Source organism: Lemur catta, chromosome 3, assembly GCF_020740605.2.
Source record: "Lemur catta isolate mLemCat1 chromosome 3, mLemCat1.pri, whole genome shotgun sequence".
Lineage (NCBI taxonomy): Eukaryota > Metazoa > Chordata > Mammalia > Primates > Lemuridae > Lemur > Lemur catta.
This window is the reverse complement of record NC_059130.1, coordinates 114992604-115010845: the sequence shown is the minus strand read 5'-3', so window position 1 is coordinate 115010845 and position 18242 is coordinate 114992604. Positions and strand designations below refer to the sequence as shown.

Here is an 18242-nt window from a genome sequence, read left to right as displayed (position 1 = left end):
TCCTTGGGAAGTTCTTTGAGAAGGTGCTATTTTTACTGAGAGCACTTAAAAGCAGCTGGCCATGGTGTCTGTGGGTAGAGTAGCCAGGGCTGTTCCAGCTGAGACCAAAGGCCCAGAGGACACCGTGTACGCTCATTTGTGCCGTGGGGCTTAGAACGTGCAGCTGGGGAGGTGAGAGGGAAAAGGTGTGTGCGTGTCAAGAGAGCAGGACGGTTGAGAGCGACAGTGTGTGAGCATGTGGCCGGGGCTGGGGGCTGGCCTGGACCGTGAGGGCTGCAGCTTAGTTATTCAGGCCCATTTGTCCTCTAGTATGTGTTTTGTTCCATGATTCTTTCTCATAAACTTAGAGAGTAGAGGAAAAATGAACTCAAAATACTAAATCACAGAGGAGGGGCCTCAAAGTCAGATGGGTGACGCAGGGCTGGGAGGCGAGTGGAGAGCACAGCTGTGCCTAAGAGGCCAGCACTCTTGGGGGCCGGCAGAGCGTGGCCATGGAAGAGCGTGGGCCTGGCACTGCCAGATCTTCAAATTTATTGTGAGAAGCCAGCAATCTGTCTTTTTATGGAAAATCTCCCAATTATTAAATGTTGGCAACTAATTAACAAATAACAAAACCACTGTGGGCAAAACAAAATGCTTCTGCAGGCTTAATTTGTGGTATGAGTTGGTGGTTTGCAGCCCTGGACCCAGAGGGTTCTATTGAGGAGGGTTTGAGAGTGTCCATTTGGAATCTATTACGGTCTTCTAATGTGTGTGCCCCAGCCCTTGCTGTGCTCTGGGGAACATTGGGGGTCTGGGAGTGGCACCTGCCCTCAAGGCTGGATCTAGCTGCCCTCGAACTAGATGGTTCAAATCAGCGTGTGCCAAGAGCCAACTTGTAACTAAAGCACTAGGCGCTCGCTATAGCTCAGAGGAGCAGGGTCAGGGAATGGAAGGCCCATTTTGGGGAGAGCTTCCTGGGGATTCTGGGCCTTGTGGTCGTTCCAGAGGGGAGGGTAAGACTTAGCATGACCAAAGGAGGGCATGGGCATCCTAGACTGGAGGGCTCACAAGGGCTCAGGCCCAAGAGGAGAGCTTGGAGTGGAATCGGGAAATACTAATAAGATAGCCAAGGAGAGGGTTAGAGTGGAACCTGAAAGGCTGTGAATACAGATTCAAGATGTATACTTGGCTCTGGCTGTGAGTGCAGGACCCAAAAGTTCATATTCTGGTTTAAGGCTTAATGCCATGATCCCTGAGTTCACTCAATGGACATCTGAAGTGTTCTTCCTATTTTGCTGGCATTCTAGAAACTTTCCTCTTTGCTGTCCTGGTCCCCGTTTGTTTATTCCTCCCTGGAATGGAAGCTCCACCAGGGCAGGGGCGGTGCTTGTTTTGTCCCCTGCTGTTTTCTGCCTCCCTAGAAGGATGTCTGGAATGTAGTATAGTTACTGCCTACTTATCTATGAGCTAGTGTTGCCCGAGGCCTGGGGCTTAGGACAACTCCATGGACAAGCTCTATGGCACTTATGTTCTCGTGTAGAGTTGGACAAGAACCAAGCCAACAAATCAATGAATAAGATGATTTCAGAGCGTTGTCTGTATGTGGTTTGTCTCCCTGTACTGTAGTGTTCTGTTTATTTGTGTCTCCTCCTAGTCTATGAGAGCTGAGGGGGCAGGGCTGGGTCTGTCTGGTTCCTTGTTTCATTGGTACCATCCCCCCACCCCAGGCTGGTACCTGACAAACAGGGAATGGTAAAAAAAAAAAAAAAATGTTTTTGCCGGCTGTACTGACTGAACCAACAACGATTTCAACCTTCATGCACCTGTACCCTGTGGAGGCTGCAGAACTTATTATTATCAACCCAGGAGTAATTGCTGATAAGCCTGAGTGTGAATTTCCTTGCAAACAGAGAGGTAGCGAGGGAGTGTTTAATAACAACAGGGATAATCTTAATTAACGACCTGATAACTGTAATTAATTGCATCACATCCCGAGGCCCTCTTTGGAATTCTGGGAGGGAGTAACCGGTGTTTGGCAGCTCTGGGGCTGAAGGGAGGGGAGTGCTAGGATCTCCATCCCACCACGTGGATGCTCCCAGAGCTTTGGCAAGTTGGCTCACAGCTCTGAGCCCCAGTTTTCTCATGGGGAAACTGGGGCTACATCACCGGGGTGTTGCCGGGTCAGCGGGAGGACCTCATGGCCTCAGCATAGTCGAAGGAGGGTTGTTGCTACCACAGTCATTATCGGAGATTATTCCCGGAGGTGCGGGGTGGTGCAGGGCTGCAGCCACTCCCGTTGAGGTCAGGCACCACGGGGGGAGACTGGATGGGGCAGGTCACAAGCCTAGGTTTTCCCCTGGGCAGGCCCAGGAATCGCTCTCCCGCGAGGGGGCCTGAGGGCAAACTCCTGGGCTCGAGGCAGGAGACACCAGCAGCCAGCGTGCCACCTGCGGGGGCTGCGAAGGGGGACAGTGGACGCGAGATGGTGCGTGGGAGCGTCTGGTGGGAGAAGCGGCGGAGGGGGCGCTGGGGGTGACGGGGCGAGGAAGGAGGTCACCGCGTGGCCCGGGCCAGGCCGCACTCCCGCGGGCCTCAGTTTCCCCCCCCACACCCTTGTGGCGGGAGGCGGGGCGGGGGTGCCGCGCCCCCTGCCTGTGGGGCGACCCGGCGGGGACGTTGGGGACGGCGGGCGGCGCGGCCCGGCCGGCAGGGGTTAAGCGCTGACCTCAGCCCCGGGCCGGCCGGGCGGGGGCGGCGCCGCGTCGTGCCGTGCGCGGCGGCGGGCCCGGGCGGCTCGGAGGCGCGGGCGGCGCGGGCGCACTCCCGGCGGGCCGCGACCTGGCGGGCGGGCGGGCGGCGCGGCCATTGGCTCGGCGGCGGCGGCGGCGGGGGCGCGGCGGGGGCGCCGTCCCGGCCATGGGCGCCCGCGGCGGCCTGCGGGGCTGAGGCGCGGCCCGGCCGCCGGCGCCTTTGTGCTCGGCGCGGACGACAAAGGCCGGTGAGTGAGGGAGGGCGGCCCGCGTCGCCCTGGGCCCGGCGGTCCCCGCTTCTGCGCGGTGCCTGTGCGTCTCTGAGTCCGAGTGCGGGAGAGGCTTCGCGAGCCGGTGTCTGGGTGTGTCGCCGCGAGCCCGGGGGTGGCTGTGTGTCCCCGGGCGGGAGAGCCCCCGAGCCTGCTGCGCCTTCCCTGTGTGTGGGTCGCTCTTCTTGTGTCGCTAGCCTGAGTGTGGCCTTTGTGCATCAGCCTGTGGCGGGTGTGTGAGTGTGAGAGAGAGACCTACAGCGGGTTGGGGACGGTTTGGGAATCCCCACCCACCCTCACCCTGTGACTCGCTTTCCCCACCCTTCTCTGTGGTCCCCCTTCCCCCGCGCTGACCTTGGGGCCTTGGGCGAGGGTGTCCCTGGGACGCATGAAATCAGGGAGTGCTCCTGTCTCCTCTCTGCTGTGGGCCAGCTTCTCCCACCCAGACCCGCACCGGCCACCCATGGCCCCGTGCAGGAGGGGACTGGAGGAGAGGATGCTCAGGGCAGAGGCTGGGGCTGTCCCGGGTGCTCCCTGGGGTGGGACGTATGTCTGGGGTGGGCCCTCCTGAGGTTGAAGACCAGCCTTCTGGTCTCCCAGGATGGCCTCTGACAGGGAGCCCAGGCCTGATTGTAGAGGGGCCTGAGGACAGTTCTTCCTCCCTCTTCAAGGGTCGGGGCTTGGGACAGGGGTCCCGGATCTTCCTTTGACTGTGAGAGCCAGGGAATCCTGCCTCTGTGCAGAGCAGAGAGGTGGTGGTGGTTGGGCCACACTTCCCACCGGCTTTGGAGCTGAGTGGCTGCCTCAGAGTCCTCGTCCCCCGTAGGGGATTCAACCAGGGGAAGCCATGCCCCGCCTGCCCATAGCCCATCTGCTCCTCCTCAGATGCTGGGGAGAGAGAGCAGGTTGTGTGGATCATTAAAATGCACAGCCCTTCCCTGCAGGCCCTGCCTGGACTGCCTGAAACTGCAGCAGCAAGCGTCTGTCCATCTGCCCAGCGCTGTGCCCCCACAGCGGCCGGGCCCCGGGCACACACACTAGAAAGGAGGACACAGTCTGGAAATCACCAAGCTCCCTGTGACTGCGGGATGGGGCCTTGCCTTCCCCTTCCTCGGGCTCTCAGGGTGAGGCTCAGACCTTCTTCATAAGGCCTTACGTTGTGCCCAGTCTGTGCCTGCCCCTCCACCAGGGAGCCTTTGTTGCTCTGTCCAGAAAGTGGGGCCCATCCTTTACCTCTTTGATTTCTCACTTAAGGGGCTACTTCCTCTGTAGTGAACTGGGCAGGCTCCCTATGATCTGAGAGCCCCTGCCCCCGTCAGGGTGGTTCCTTTGTACCTCCCGATGGAGCAGGGACCATATCTGTCCTTGGTCACCAGCTAGAAACAGTGCCTGGCATGTAGTAGGTGCTCAATTAATAGTTGCTGAATAAATGAATGTCCAATAACTAATGGTTCCTAAATTCCACTGTTTGAAGTTTTAACTCTTCCGTGTTAAAGAAGGGGAGGGGGAAGCTGGTAGACTCCTGGGGGCCCAGCTGCCAGGTTAGCATAAGAGGAAGGCCTACTGTTAATTAGAGAAATAGCACGTTAATTAACAGACATGTAGAATATATGCTAAGTGCCACGTGTTAGATGCTTCAAGCATGTACCTCTTACACTCTGAGAAGAAACAGAGTGGGAAGAATACATGTAATCATCTTAGATAAGTTTTGAAAAGATAAAGTGTGTGATATATATGTTATGATAAGATAATAATAACTTAGATTCATATTGTGCTTTCACATCCGCTACCTTTTTGTTTTAACAACACCCTGATAATTAGGCAGGGAAGATGAGTTCATACCCATTTTACAGAGAAGGAAAATGAGTATGCAGCATTTAAGTAACTGCTGAAGGTCACAGCTAATCAGCGAAGGAGCCAAGACTCAGCCTGGGTCTCCCTAGCTACCTAGTCCTTGCTTTCTTCTGCAAGCTTGTCTTAGTGCCTTTGTATTCCTGTCACCCAGCTAGACAATGGTGAATGAGCCACTGTTCTTGCCCTCAAGGGGTCTAAAGTCCAGGAGAGAGAATCAGACTCATAAACAACAGCGTGTGCCAAAGTTCTTGTTCCACTCCCCCTGCCACCTCAGGCCCAGCTTAGCTGCTTCCTTGCTGTGTCCCCGGAGAGTTCCTTACCTTTCTTTGCCAAGTGGAGGGCATCAGAGCCACTTTCCATCAGGGTCCTGGCCTGAGAAAGTTCCCAGGAGTGACCAGTTTTATGAGCTTCTGCTGGGCCCTGGGTGGGGTGGTGTGCTGGGAGTCAGCTTGCACCTGTGCACGAGAGCTGACTGCTAAATTGTAGGAATTTTGTGGACTGGCTAATAAACACAGCCATTATAAAAAATTGTGAGTATATAAATTTATAACTAAATAAATTGTATTTAAAAAGATAAGTACTCAAAATTTCTTTCTAATTATTTTATTATACTTTGCTATTACCTACACATTTGTGGTTTTTTGTGCCTTTGTGTATATGTGTGTGTGTATGTGGGTATATAGTGGTGTGTCATTACACATCTCTTCCCAACTCTGTGTTCAGTGATGTCATGTGGTAGCTTGAAATTGTCCATAGTGAGAGCATTTACACCATGGAAATTGGCAAACACTGCAAATCAGGGTCTTTTCCCCTAGAGAGCCAGTTGTTAAACATTTACCAGCACACCACTGGGAATCTAGCAGTGAGCATCCCTCCCCTGGAGGGCAGGCCCTCCCCTGGAGCTTACATTCTTGAGTGACACTGCTCCAGGGCTGATTGTAGTGTCCTCATGGGTGCAGAGTAAGAGGGGCAGCTGCTGGGCTGGGCATGCCGTGGCGGTGGGGGCGGTAAATTCCCCTCAAATCAAATGATCTCTCCACCCCAGCAAGTAAGTTATTACCATGCACCAGGAAGAGGGGAAATGGGATAAGAGGGAGGTTCAGTTAGTTAAGAACTGGCTTTGCCATTAATTGTATAATCATACTCAGGGTGACCCAGACATCTGAGGGGCAAAGCAGCAGTGGCATCTCAGGACAGACTGTGGACAAGTAGCTTGGGATTCGTGGAGATGCAATGTCTAGGACATGGGGCTAGAGCTGCCTGGGGTGGTTCAGGCAACAGTGGGCCTGACCCAGCCATATGGATTCAGGGACCATGTGAGAGAGTAGAGTCAGACTGGTGCTCTCTACAGCCTGTGATGTGGTGGGGAGGTGGAATGTGCAAAGTTACATACAGTGGAGGAATGTGCGGAACATAATGGGAGAATGGGGTGGGGAGAGAGAAAAGGCCTGGGTAGGAGGAACAGGATGTGCAAAGGCTCAGAGGCATGAGCTGCTAGAAGTTCAGTCTGGCTCAGGTGTCAGGTGAATCAAAAGTCTGCAGGGTTTGAGGCAGAGCAGGGGAAGTGCTGAACCTTCCTCAGGTCAGAGGGCGCAGCATTATCATCTGGGTACCAGCAAAGGAAGCCTGCCAGACCTTGCTGTCAGGGGCATTGTGCTCTGTGGATCACTCCCCCCCTCTGCAAATCTTTAGGGTTTCTTTGTAGTTACCTGTTATCCCCAAAGCTTGCTGCTGTCTCAGTCCTTGCATCTGTGGCTGGTGGATTCTCAAAAAAGATTTCCATTTTAATATCAGGTCAGACAAAACTTAGTTGGGAAGGTGAGTCTTCCCCTCTCCCCACTCCCAATAATACCAGAAAAGCTAAGATAAAAATAACTTCTGCTACTTTTCTTTTTTTTTTTTTGAGACAAAGTCTTGCCCTGTCACCTGGGCCAGAGTGCAGTGGCATTAGCCTAGCACACGACAACCTCAAACTCCTGGGCTCCAGTGATCCTCTTGCTTCAGCCTCCTAAGTAGCTGGGATGACAGGCGTGCACCATCACACCTGGCTAATTTTTTCCATAACTGCTGCTACTTCTGTCCTTAATTTAGACAGCTAATTGAGAGTTATTTGTTTAAAGGCAATTGATGTTGAGTTTATGCCTGTATGTGCCAGATATTTCTCATGCATCAATTCGTTTAGTTTCCATATCAGTCCTGCAGGTAGGTACTGTCTTCCCATCTTATGGATGAGGAAACTAAGTCTGAGAGAGGTTGAGTCACTTATCTAAGGCCACTGTGTTTGCAGGTGGCATGATTTGGACCAGATGGGCCCTGAGATCTTCCTACAATCCTGTGTCCTTCCTTTATCCTCTTTCCCCCTTCCCTTTGAGGAGGGGAGGGAAAGGTTTGTCACATGTCTGGAGTCAGCACACTTTGCCATTCTTAGTCTGAAGTTAATACACGTTTTTTCACCCAGTGTTGACAAGGCCCAGTCTGGTCATAGCTGGGTTCGTCACCCTGTGGCTCAGGGTTGAGGCTGAGAATAGAACCCCAGTACCCACATGGGCCCTCTGGGTCAGGAAGAGCTAATAATAATGGCTTGTATTTATGGAGAGAGCTGGTATTAGTGGCTCATGTTTATGGAGTGGCAGGCACTGTGGCAGTGCCTGGCTCTCAGGAGCTTGTTCAGTCCTCAGCCACCCCGGGAGAGGGTGTGTGCCACTGTCTCCATTTTCCCCCCACTGGGGCTGAGGCCCGGGCACGTTATCTTGCTTGCCGGGGTCATGCAGCTGAAAGGTGGCAGCAACACGGGCACCTGGCTCTGCTTGCCCAGAGCCCGCCTCTCAGCCCTGTGCTGTGTCCTTTCCTGAGCGGTGCCAGCCCTCGTAGGGCCTGGGGCAGGGGGTGTTAAATCCCCACACGCTATGACACAGCTACTAGGAGTGGCCCTGTTTTACAGGTGGGGTTGCTGAGATGCAGATGAGTCAAGTGAGTTGCCCAAGGTCCAACGTAGAAAGAGCCCAGGCCGGGATCAGGGTACCCCTCTGCTCCCAGAGCCCAGCACAGCCAGGCCCATCGTGGGCCCTAAGTGAGTACGTGCCAAGTGAGCAAACCAATCACTGAGTAGATGAGTGATACACACCACAATATGGAGAGAGGCTGTCTTTTCTGGTGGTGAAATAAAGGGTAATTTAAATTTCTCCTTTGACAACTCCTAGCAGCAGTGCCCATATGCCGTGGAAAATAGCAAACGACAGTTGACCACTTGGCCACAGGTGCGGGTTGTGCCCACCTCTTGGGTAGAGCCTGGCACTGAGCTCTCTGCCGTGGGGTCATCTTCCCACCAGCCTGGAGGCTGAGAAGGTGGTCTCAGGCCAGGCCCCGCCACCGCCTTTTGCAGATACATCTCCAGTGCAGGGCAGTGCAGGTGGTTTGTGACGGCACCAGCCCATGTTGGCCCATTGGGCTGAGGCGAGGCTGCATTTCTGGGTTTTGGACCCCTCCCCACCCCTCTTCTCCCCGGAGCCTGGCCCGGGACTGCCGCTCCCTCTGTGCGGGTCCCTGTTCCGGTCCTGCCTGACTGGCATGCACCCCGAATCCCAGCCATCAGCACGTGGGCCAGGAGCCAGCTCTCTTACCCCCTCTCTTCATTGTTTGAAGTGGGAGACTTGGAGTGCGCTTTAAAAATGCGGGCTTTTTATTCAATTTCCCTAGAAAAACAATGGTTAAATTAAGTAGGGAAATAGCAGTCTCTGGAAATTGAAGAAAGCTGTTCCTGAACCTAGACATTACCCAGACCTTTGAATTTCTTTTAAAACAAGCATTTATTTTACTTTAAGTTATACATGTATTGCATGACCACTGAAGAAAACAGAAAATACAGAGAGAAATTTAAGTTACCCTTTATTTCTCCACCTGAAGACAGCCTGTCTCAATACTGTGGTGTGTATCACTCATCTGTTCAGTGATTGATTTGCTCACTTGGCAAGTACCTACTTAGGGCCGGCGATGGGCCCAGCTGTGCTGGGCTCTGGGTGCAGAGAGGAACCCTGCTCCCTGCTGGGAGTCTTTCTATGTTGGATCTTGGGCAACGCACTTGACCCATCTGTATCTCACTATCCTCACCTGTAAAATAGGGACACTCCTCGTAGCTGTGTCATAGCACGTGGGGATTTAATAAGAAAGTACAAGTAGGATGCTTGGGTCCAAGTTAGAACTTAGCAATATTTGCTATTATCATGTAGGAAAAACTTTTCCTCTACCATGTTAGGTTCTGTGATGGAGCCTGTGAATTAAACTGACAAAAGACAGATTAATAGGAGAAAAGGAGTATAGATTTTATTTGATGTTAATATTTTTTACTGTAAGGGGGCTCCAAAGAAAAGTGAAAACCCAAAGAGGCAGTTAGATCCAGGGGCTTATATACCATTTTAACAAAGGGCGATACATTATGGAGAAGTGACTGGCTGAAGGAAAGAGGGTTTGGGCTCCTAGGGGCAGTAAATTTCAGGGAGAAGGTGATTAGGAAATGTATGATAGATAAGGGTTGTTTAGGAAGGTTCATTATGCAGATGAGACAAAGGAGAGGGGGACACCTTTGCATGTGGAAATTTATGTCACTTTTGCCAAGGGAAATTTACGGCCTGCCTGTGGGCAGAAAGGGGGAGGCAGAGAGTTTTTCCTGTATCTGCGGCTTCTCAAGTGCCTCCAGCTCAAAATGATCCCCTCCCGTCTAGAACTGATCACAACGATCCTCATGCCAGAGAAGGGGTATTTTGGGAAGGTGTATCCCAAGCCCTTTCAGTCACAACAGTGAGCAGGCCGACCATAACCTTGCCCTTGTAGATCTTATGTGATGGTGGAGAAGACAAAAAATGAACAAGTCAGACAAATTCACAGAACCACATGTTATGTAATAAGTCCTGTGAAGGAAACAGCCCCATGTGACGCGGCCGCTGGGGATGGGGGTAGAGAGGGTGTGTGGGGTGAGGGTGCAGAATTTGTTAGCTGGAGGAGGTCAGGGAGGTCTCACTAAAGAGAGACATTTAAGCCCAAATGGCAAGCAGGAGTCATCTCTGCCAAGATCTGAGGTTAACGTGTCCCAGGCAGAGGGTACGGCAAATGCAAAGGCCCTGAGGCCAGAACGAACTTCGCTAGTGTGAGCAACAGAAAGCCCTGCACCTGCCTTGGAGGAGGGGGAGGAGGGTGTAGGCAGAAGAGGCTGTGCAGTTGGCGTTGATTGTTATCCTGGGTGCAAAGGGGAGACATTGGAGGTTTGTTTTCTATTTCCCACAAATACCTTTAATGAAGTACAGTTCCAAGATTCCAGCTATTATGAACTCATTTAAGAAATTTACCTTTTCTCAAATAATTCATCCAAAAATACTTGCCAAGTGTCTATGCTGTGGAAGCACTTGGCTTGGTGCTGGGAGGCGAGGGATGGTCACAAAGATGAATGAGATGAGGACTCACCCTCCACTCACCCACAGACCAGCAGAGGAGACCACAAATAACTGCCACGCAAATTTAGGAAAATGTAACACCAAGTATTTGCTTAGACTGTGCTTAATAATCGTGCCTGGCATCCCCGCTCAGTGTTTTACCTGCATCCAAGGTCACTGATTGCTCCAGTCCATGGAACCTCAAAGGCAGGGGAGTGGCCGATTTGCCTTTGGGAAAGATCCTCTGCCTGCTGGGAGGAGAAGTGGCTGCAGGGGACCAGGCCAGAGAGGAGGACCTGGTGGCCAGAAGAAAGGCTCGGATTGGGATACGGTTGTGGCAGTGGAATTGGAGAAAAGCGTTGGATTTGGGTTATGTATCAGAGATAGAATCAACTGGAATTGCTGGTGGATTGTATGCAGTGGGGGAGGGAAAGAGGAAACAAGTGTGACTTCTGGATTCTTCTTTTGAGTATCTGGGTGGGCGGTGATGTCATGAAGTGAGATGGTTAAGAGGGAGTAGGGAGCATGGTTTTTGGAGAAACCAAGGATTCATTTTGGGGCAGGTTCCCACGAAGAAGCTATTTAGAAGTCCAGGGGTAGTGAGAGCCTCTGGGCTGGAGATCAGACTTGGGCTTCATTAGCATATATAGAGGACAGGTGAGTCCACCCAGGGGACAAATGTGGAAGAGAGGTCTGGGAACCCACATTTGCAGTTGGGTGAAGGAGGAGGGGCAGCCTGGGAGCTGGGGGGAGGGAGGGTGCAAGGAACTCACCTTTATGTGCAAGGGGCTGAGCTAAGCCCTTGGGGGGGATTAGCCCACGGAGTCCTCATGTTAAGTCTGTGAGGGGCAGGTGTACTATGACCTCACTTTATGGAAGCGGAAGCGGGGAGGCGCAGAGAGGGGAACCAACACACCGGCGAGCAGAGCACACGCACGGCTGCCCGGGGAGTGAGGATCCACACCACGCAGGCGGTCCAGCTACTTTGCCCACAACATTCCCGTTTGGCAGAGGAGGATAGCAAAGCTTGTGGTTTAGTTAGTTTGTTTTCATTCGCCTGTCCTTGCATTCCTCACCTTCCAACTCATATTTGTTGAGCACCTACTGGGTGCCGAGATGAGTAAGATACGGTGACCCTGAGTCTGGAGGGGGAGGCAGGTGTGTAGCCAGCTGCAGGCCCAGGTGCGGGGGCTCAGAGGAGGCTTCCCAGGGGAGCTAAGCCAAGCAGTGGAAGAGGCAGCGAGGTCAGGTCGGGGAGAGGACGCATTCCAGGCAGTGCAGAGGCTGGGGGTGAGGGAATAGTCAGGGAGAGCGCAGTGGGGTGGCGTGGAAGAGCTCTGTCCATCTCACTGGGAGTTTGCGCTTTATCTTGAGGGCCATGGTGAGCCGTTCAAGTGTTTCAAGCCAGGGAATGACACGATCAGAACTTTTTGTTCTGGGTAGAGATTGGTTGGAAGGGACAGTAGACACCTTTGGAGGCTGTTAACTGGCTCTCTGATTCCTAGGTCATTCTCTGAACCCTGCTGCTTCCTCAGTGCTTCCCCAACTCTGCTCATTTCCTTTTTCCAAAAAGGTTTCTGAGTCAGAGAGGTTAAGCAACCTTCCTGAGGCCACACAGCATAACAGGGTGTCCAGGCTTGGACTGGTCTCTTAAGTGAAACAACCAGTCTCAGGAGTGGAAACAGGTGTTAAGTAACCCCAGTGAGGGGCTCACTGGAGGCTCCAGTTGGAGGTCACCACCTGCAGGTCCCCTTGTGGCTCTAAACATTGCCCTTTTGCAGTCTCAGAGAACAGTTGCTGGTTGGTGCCTCTGGGCAGGAGGAGCTAGGATTGGGGCCTCCCCAGACCCACGTGGGTTGTTAAGGCAGTTTCCTGGGCATCTACCTCCTCCCCAGTGAGGGTCAGAAAACCGAGGGGCCTGGTGCAGGACTCGATTAACTGGTCACAGGAGGCAAGCGAGGGAGGTGGTCCCTGCTGGTGAGGGCAAATGCCAGACAGAGGCCTTGTTCTTGGGGGTCAGGAGAAATGGGGAGCAGTTTCTAGAGCCTTGCCCTTGTGAGTCACTTTGGGCAGATGTCTCACCTCTCTGGAAACCTGGTTACCTTGTCTGTAAAGCAGAGATAATGTTAAATGTGATCTATAGAATTGAAATAATAACCAGTGTTTACTGAGGAGCTAGAGTGTGCCAGGCACCAGGCATTGTCTTGTTTCAGCTCTTTGTGGCAATCTTGTGAGGTATGTATGATTATTATCTTCATTTTACAGTTGATGCAACTGAGGAACAGAGAGGGTAAGCAATTTGCCCAAAGTCACACAGCTAGTGAATGGCAGAACTTGAACCCTCATCCATCTGACTCTGGAGCCCTCCCCTGAAACCCCTCTGGTCCCTGTCAGACTTTGTTCCGCTGAGCCTATGTCCCTTCTTGACAAATCACCTGATAGGATCTGGTGGGGCCCCAGCATTCTGCCTACCCGACTTTGGGACACCCTGATCTAGACAGCCCCTAAAGTTCCATCACGTAGTCATGGTGCTCCCGTGGGCCTAAGCGCCTGGTTCATCACCTCACAGCCGCTCGGGGCAGACCTGGGACCAGAACCCGGCATCCCAGACTCCGGCCTCCTGCTCTTGCCAGTGCTCCAGGGCTCGGGAGGGGCCCGATGCCTGGGTTCTAGTCCCATGTCTTCCTTGAATCAGGAGAGCTTGCGTAGCATTTCATTCACTCTGCCCCCGCCTTCACCCTAAGCCTCAGTTTCCCCCTCTGTGAGGTGGGCAGGTTGAGAATCTAGGGTCTCTTCCAAGTCTAATAGTCCCTGAGTGTAAGGTTTGAGGTTTCTAGGAGTCTGCGTGAGTCAAACAGTTGCCACCATTTCTACTTCCTGTCTGCTATTGTCGGGGGGCCAAGGGGAGATTGAGTGGAGAAAATAACACAGCTCCCTATACATTAATATTATCGATAGCAGATGATGATATTTATCGGGCACCACTGTGTGCCGGGCACTGGGCTGGCTGCTTCATGTATTATTTGATTGCGTACTCAACAGGGCGGTGAGTGTTACCAGCTTCTTGTTAGGTGGGAGAACCAGGCAGGAAGAGGTTAGCTAACTGTCCCAAGGGGCAAATGATCGAGTTACCTTTAATCAGGGCAGTGAGAGGGTGCGTGAGCTGGCTTCTTCCTGAGGGCTAAGGAAGCGCCTCCCGTCCCAACCCACGGAGCTCTCAGCAAAACTGGTTCTCTGGGCTCCTGATAGACAAACCCACCCGGTTCATCCACCCTTGAGAAACGGTGCTGAGCGTCAGAGCTGGGAACAAACGGGTGAGTCACAGCGAGGTGAGGGGCTGGTGCCGGGAGGGCAGGGGCAGCGCTAAGCCCACCACTAGCCAGAGCCCAGCCTCGCTGGCCTGAGCTGCTTACAGAGAAGGGGACTTGGCACCAGGGAGAGGACATGGCTGGCAGAGAGGGAGACAGAGGAGCTGAGGGTCGGACGATGGAGTCAGAGAATCATTGAGGGCTGGATGTCTCTTTAGGGATCACCCAGTCCCAGCTCCTGATTTTACATATGGTGCATCTCAGTCTCGCAGAGGGGCTGGGGCTTGCCCTAGGTCACACAGCCCACGGTGCTGACCCAGGAGCAAAAGGGATGTGAGAACCTGGATCCACAGCCTGAGCTCCTGGCCGCTTTCATGGGCACGACTTCCTGCCCAGGCCTGACCGCTACCTGCCTGCTCTTCCTCCAGTCAGGACAGAATAATAATAATAATGAAGGAATCGTCTTGCTGGATGGTTGCCCATGCGGACCCTGGAGGCGGACTGTACCTTAGTCCCGCCTCCCCCACTCCCAGCCAGATGACTCTGGGCAAGGCACTAACTCCTCCTGGCCCCCAACTTTCTTTCTCTGTGTCATGATTTAAGCAGAATCTGAAATTGCAGGAGTTCTCAGTGCCTTTCACATGCCGAGTATTGCTAATCTCCAGCATGGAGATTTCTACTGTGGTTCTTCCATTGTTCTTGGACCAATGAACACTTTTTCCCCCCAGTAAGCACCTACTAACATATTTGAGGACATGAATGTTTCCCCAACTATACTGCTAGTTTCTTAGAACTGTTTAAACTTTTAAACTCAGACAGTGTGCACTGAATAAGGAATTTCAGGGACATCCATACTGAGCTGTGACAATCAGCTCCCTCTGTGGTCAGCAGAACCGTAACCCCCTGTCCATCCTGTTTTTGTTTCTTTCTCTGACACCCCCTCCTCCCTGGAGCACCTGCTGCTTTGTTGGCAGGAGCCTTCCTGGGAGAAAGGCCGGGCTTCTGTAACTGCAGCCACCATGCCTTCCTGGGGCAGTGGCACCGGCTGAGATGTCCAAGGGCGGCAGCAGCTGCCCTGTGAAGGCTCTTCCCAGGGACCCTGGCTCACCTGGAAGCAGGTTTAGAGTGAAGGATGGTGGTAAGGGGGGAGCAGAGCCTCGCAGTCAGGCCCGGGCAGCCTGGGAGTGTGGGGTGAGCCTGGGGCACAGCACCTGGCTTCTAGCCTGGCTCTGGCATTCACTCTTTTATGACTTTGGGCAAGGCACAGCCCTCTCTGGGCCTCAGTTTCCTCATCTGCAAAATGAGGGCCTGGACTTAGCGATTTGTGGGTTTCCTTTAGGGCTGATGTTCTGTGAACTAAGTAATGGAGGAATAGGCACATTGGTACCTGTTGGTGTCACCCTGGTTGGCTGGATTTCTTGGGGTTGTTCAAGACTGTCCCTGCTGGGAACTTTCCTCTCTCAGAAGGCTAGGTGTGCGTGAAGGTGTGGATGCAAGTGGGTGGTCTCAGGGGACCCCGTGGGCCAGTAATGCTCGTATATCAGTGTGTGCCAGGATCCCCCAGACAGCGTTGAGAATGCAGATTCTCAGGCCTCATTCCAAGAGACTCTAATTTTGTAGTTTGGTATCAGGACCTTAGAATTTGCATTTATTTATTTTTGAATTTTATTTTTCATTTGTGTATACTAATGGGGTGCAAGTGCGATTTTGCTGCATTGATAAGTTGCACTGTGGTGAAGCCAGGGCCCTCAGTACGCCCGTCGCTGGAGAACACACTTGTACCCACCAAGCGTCTGCGTTTAACAAGAGCCTCCCCCTCCACTCAGGTGGTTCGAGGACCTACTAAAATCAGTGGTTCCAGGACCCCACTTTGAAAAAGGCTGTTAGACTTCCTTTGAGCTGAAAAATGCTTAGAGGAGTGATAACTTGTGGGGGCTGGTGACAGGCTGTGTGTGTGCGAGGTGACCTGCCTGCAGTAACAGCCTTCGGGAACCGGTGGCTCCTCTTCCCCTCAAGCTACTGTGTCTCAAGCCTGGCTTGTTACCAAAATTGCCAGGAAGCTTTTGAACAAAATAGGAATTCTTGAGCCTCACCCTTAGAGATTCTGAACCAGCAGATCTCGGCTGGGACCCAGGAATCTCCATGTGTAAAAAGCTCCCCAGGTCTTTTGTTACTGTTTGTCATTCATTCAACAAGTATTTATTGCAGCCTTTGATGGAATGGCACGGGCCCAGGGGAGGGCATTGAGAACATAATTGTAAGGCCAGACACAGTCTTAGACACTATGTCACCTGCTCTAGAGCTTGATGAAGGAGACAGACTGATTACGTTGGGATGCTCAGCAAGATTGGAGAAACATGTATTTAGAAAATGGTTGGGTTGGACTAAATATCTGGGGCAAAGCTAGAATTTCTGTGTAGCTGAGCTCCAATAAGTTCCAGATTGAAGTAGAGCCCTGAGCACAGAGTCCTCTGGCCACAACTTATGGGCTCCTGTCATTGTCCATTCACTTATTCATTTATCCACCCATCCTCCCTCCCTCCCACCCATGTATCCATTTATATACTCATCTACCTATCCATCCATCCATCCATCCATGTACCCACCCACCCATCCATGCATCTACCCATGCGTCCATCATTTCTTGAATCTTCGGTGTGTGAGGACTGCTCTGGGCACTGGAGTGACAGAAATGAAAGCCATTATTCCTGCCCTCAAGGATCTCACAGTCTAGTGGGGAGTCAGCAAACCAAGCAGATGATTCCTGTGCCCAGAGGGGCGAGTGGCCAGCTTTCCCGGTGGTCATTATGGAAGGCTTCCCTGAGGTCAGCTTGTGCTAAGGCTCAAAATGTAGTTGGGAGTGTCCCAGGCTATGAGGTGGGGAATGGCTTCCAGGCCCAGGGAGGGTCCTGCCCTTGGGCAGGCAGGCCGTCACGGCCGGGGCAGGTGGGGACCTCTTCCTCTCCAGAGCTCAGGGTCTCTTTTGTGTTCCTTGTGTTCCCTCGAGGCCTGGTCCACAGCAGATGCTCAGCAAACGTTGGTGTCAGTGAGTGGGATGTGGGGTGGTCAGTCAGAAGGATGCCTGGGGGCCTCGCTGAGGGGCTCGTGGCTCCGTGTTGTCCCTGTGTGGACAGGGTGCAGGCAGGGGGCAACACCATCCCATAGGCTGCCCCGGCTGGGCAGGGAGCAGTGAGGGGGCCTTCCCTGTGCCCACCCTTCCTTGGCCTCCTTGGCTTTCAGCCCTGTCCTTGTGCATTTGTGAAGGCTCAGCGAGCTGACAGCCCTTCCCGCCAGTGAGCTCACGGTCCGGCCGCAGTCGGGATGTGGGGAGAGCAGGGTAATGTTGGCTGGGCGGGGGTGGGGTGGGGGGCGCAGATGCAGTGGCGGCCAAGAGCCTTGGCCTCTGGAATCAGACTGCCTGGATTAGATTCTCACTTCTGCCACTTCTCAGCTCTGTGTCCTGGGGCAAGCGTCTCAACCTCTCTGTGTTTCAGTTTGGTTTCTCAATTTGGGGACAATGACAGCCCCTACCTCATACAGTTAGGATGATTAAGAGAGTTGTCACTTTTAAAGCACTTAGAGCAGTACTGGTACATGGCAAGCGTGTGACACACGGCAGCTGAAACGTGGGCTTTGGAGGCAGCCGAGCCATGGGGGTCAGTGGTCAGGTGCCTATTAGTTGTGGAGCCAGAAGACCCGGTTCGAATCCCACCCCTACCTCTGACTGGTGGTAGAGACCTTGGCAAGCTGATTTAGTGCTGTGAGCCCAATTTCTCCTCTGTGAAACGGGGATGGACACCCCAAAGGGCTACTGGGGGGAGTCACTGAGTTGATGGTTCATTCTCTATGTTGGGCTTATTATTGAGGTTGGAAAACTCTCGACAGGCAGAGTGAAATGTTCGTTTGCTGAGGGTGGCATGGATGAGAACTCTGGCACTTGGCGGGGGTGGGGGGGTCAGTCCATGGGGTCTCTAGTGCTGCCTGTCTTGGCCCCAGACTTCTCCCCCAGGTGCCCTCACTGTTCCAGGATCCCATGGAAGGGATTGTCATGTGACTGGGGTCGGGGTCTGCATTGCAGGGTGCTACAGGGGTGGAGGGTTAGGCTGGTGCCTTTTAGTCTGCAGGGGCCCTGGGGGAAGGGCACCGTCCTCATTTTGATACCTGCCCTGGGTTCAGCACCCCGTCCCTCCCCACAGCATTTCCTGCTTGGCTTGAATTCTCAGGGCTGGTGACTCGGGCATGCCTGATGCCCTGCAAGATTTGGGTTACAAGCAGGTAAATATTAACCCACAAATGTAGCTTCGAATGCAAACCTGTTTGGGCTGGCTGCCTGGGGGACTGCCAGGCCCTGGGCCCTGACCCCAGCTGACAGCCAGGACAAGCAGGCTCCCCCCAGGGGAAGAAGAGGCACCTGCACCATGCCAGGTGATGGCAGTGAGTTCCAGCGCCGTCCAGGGGTCAGGGCTGCTATGTCTGCTCCGTAGCAGAGGAGGAAACTGAGGCATAGAGAGGGCAGGAGGCCAGCTCGGGCTCACACAGTCAGTGAGGGCTGGGCCTGTGGTTAGACCTGAGAGTGTCTCTCTGCAAAGTCCATGGTCTTACCACCTGGTCCTTAGCCGTCTCCTGGCTCTGTCAGGGTCACACCAGGCTGCTGCA

At 53.3% G+C, this 18242-nt stretch overlaps 1 protein-coding gene across 2 annotated transcripts in view; it reads left to right on the top strand.

Moving 5' to 3' along the window:
- Positions 1-2450: 2450 nt before the first annotated feature.
- ARHGEF10L (Rho guanine nucleotide exchange factor 10 like) overlaps positions 2451-18242 on the top strand; it is a 138484-nt gene continuing 122692 nt past the window's right edge. Inside the window, exon 1 of one of the 2 annotated variants that reach the window (XM_045548582.1) lies at positions 2451-2467. The gene's annotated coding sequence lies outside the window, so the exon portion shown is untranslated. Of the gene's footprint in view, positions 2468-2925; positions 2981-18242 lie in introns of those variants that run through there. The other variant, XM_045548581.1, reaches the window with a different exon arrangement.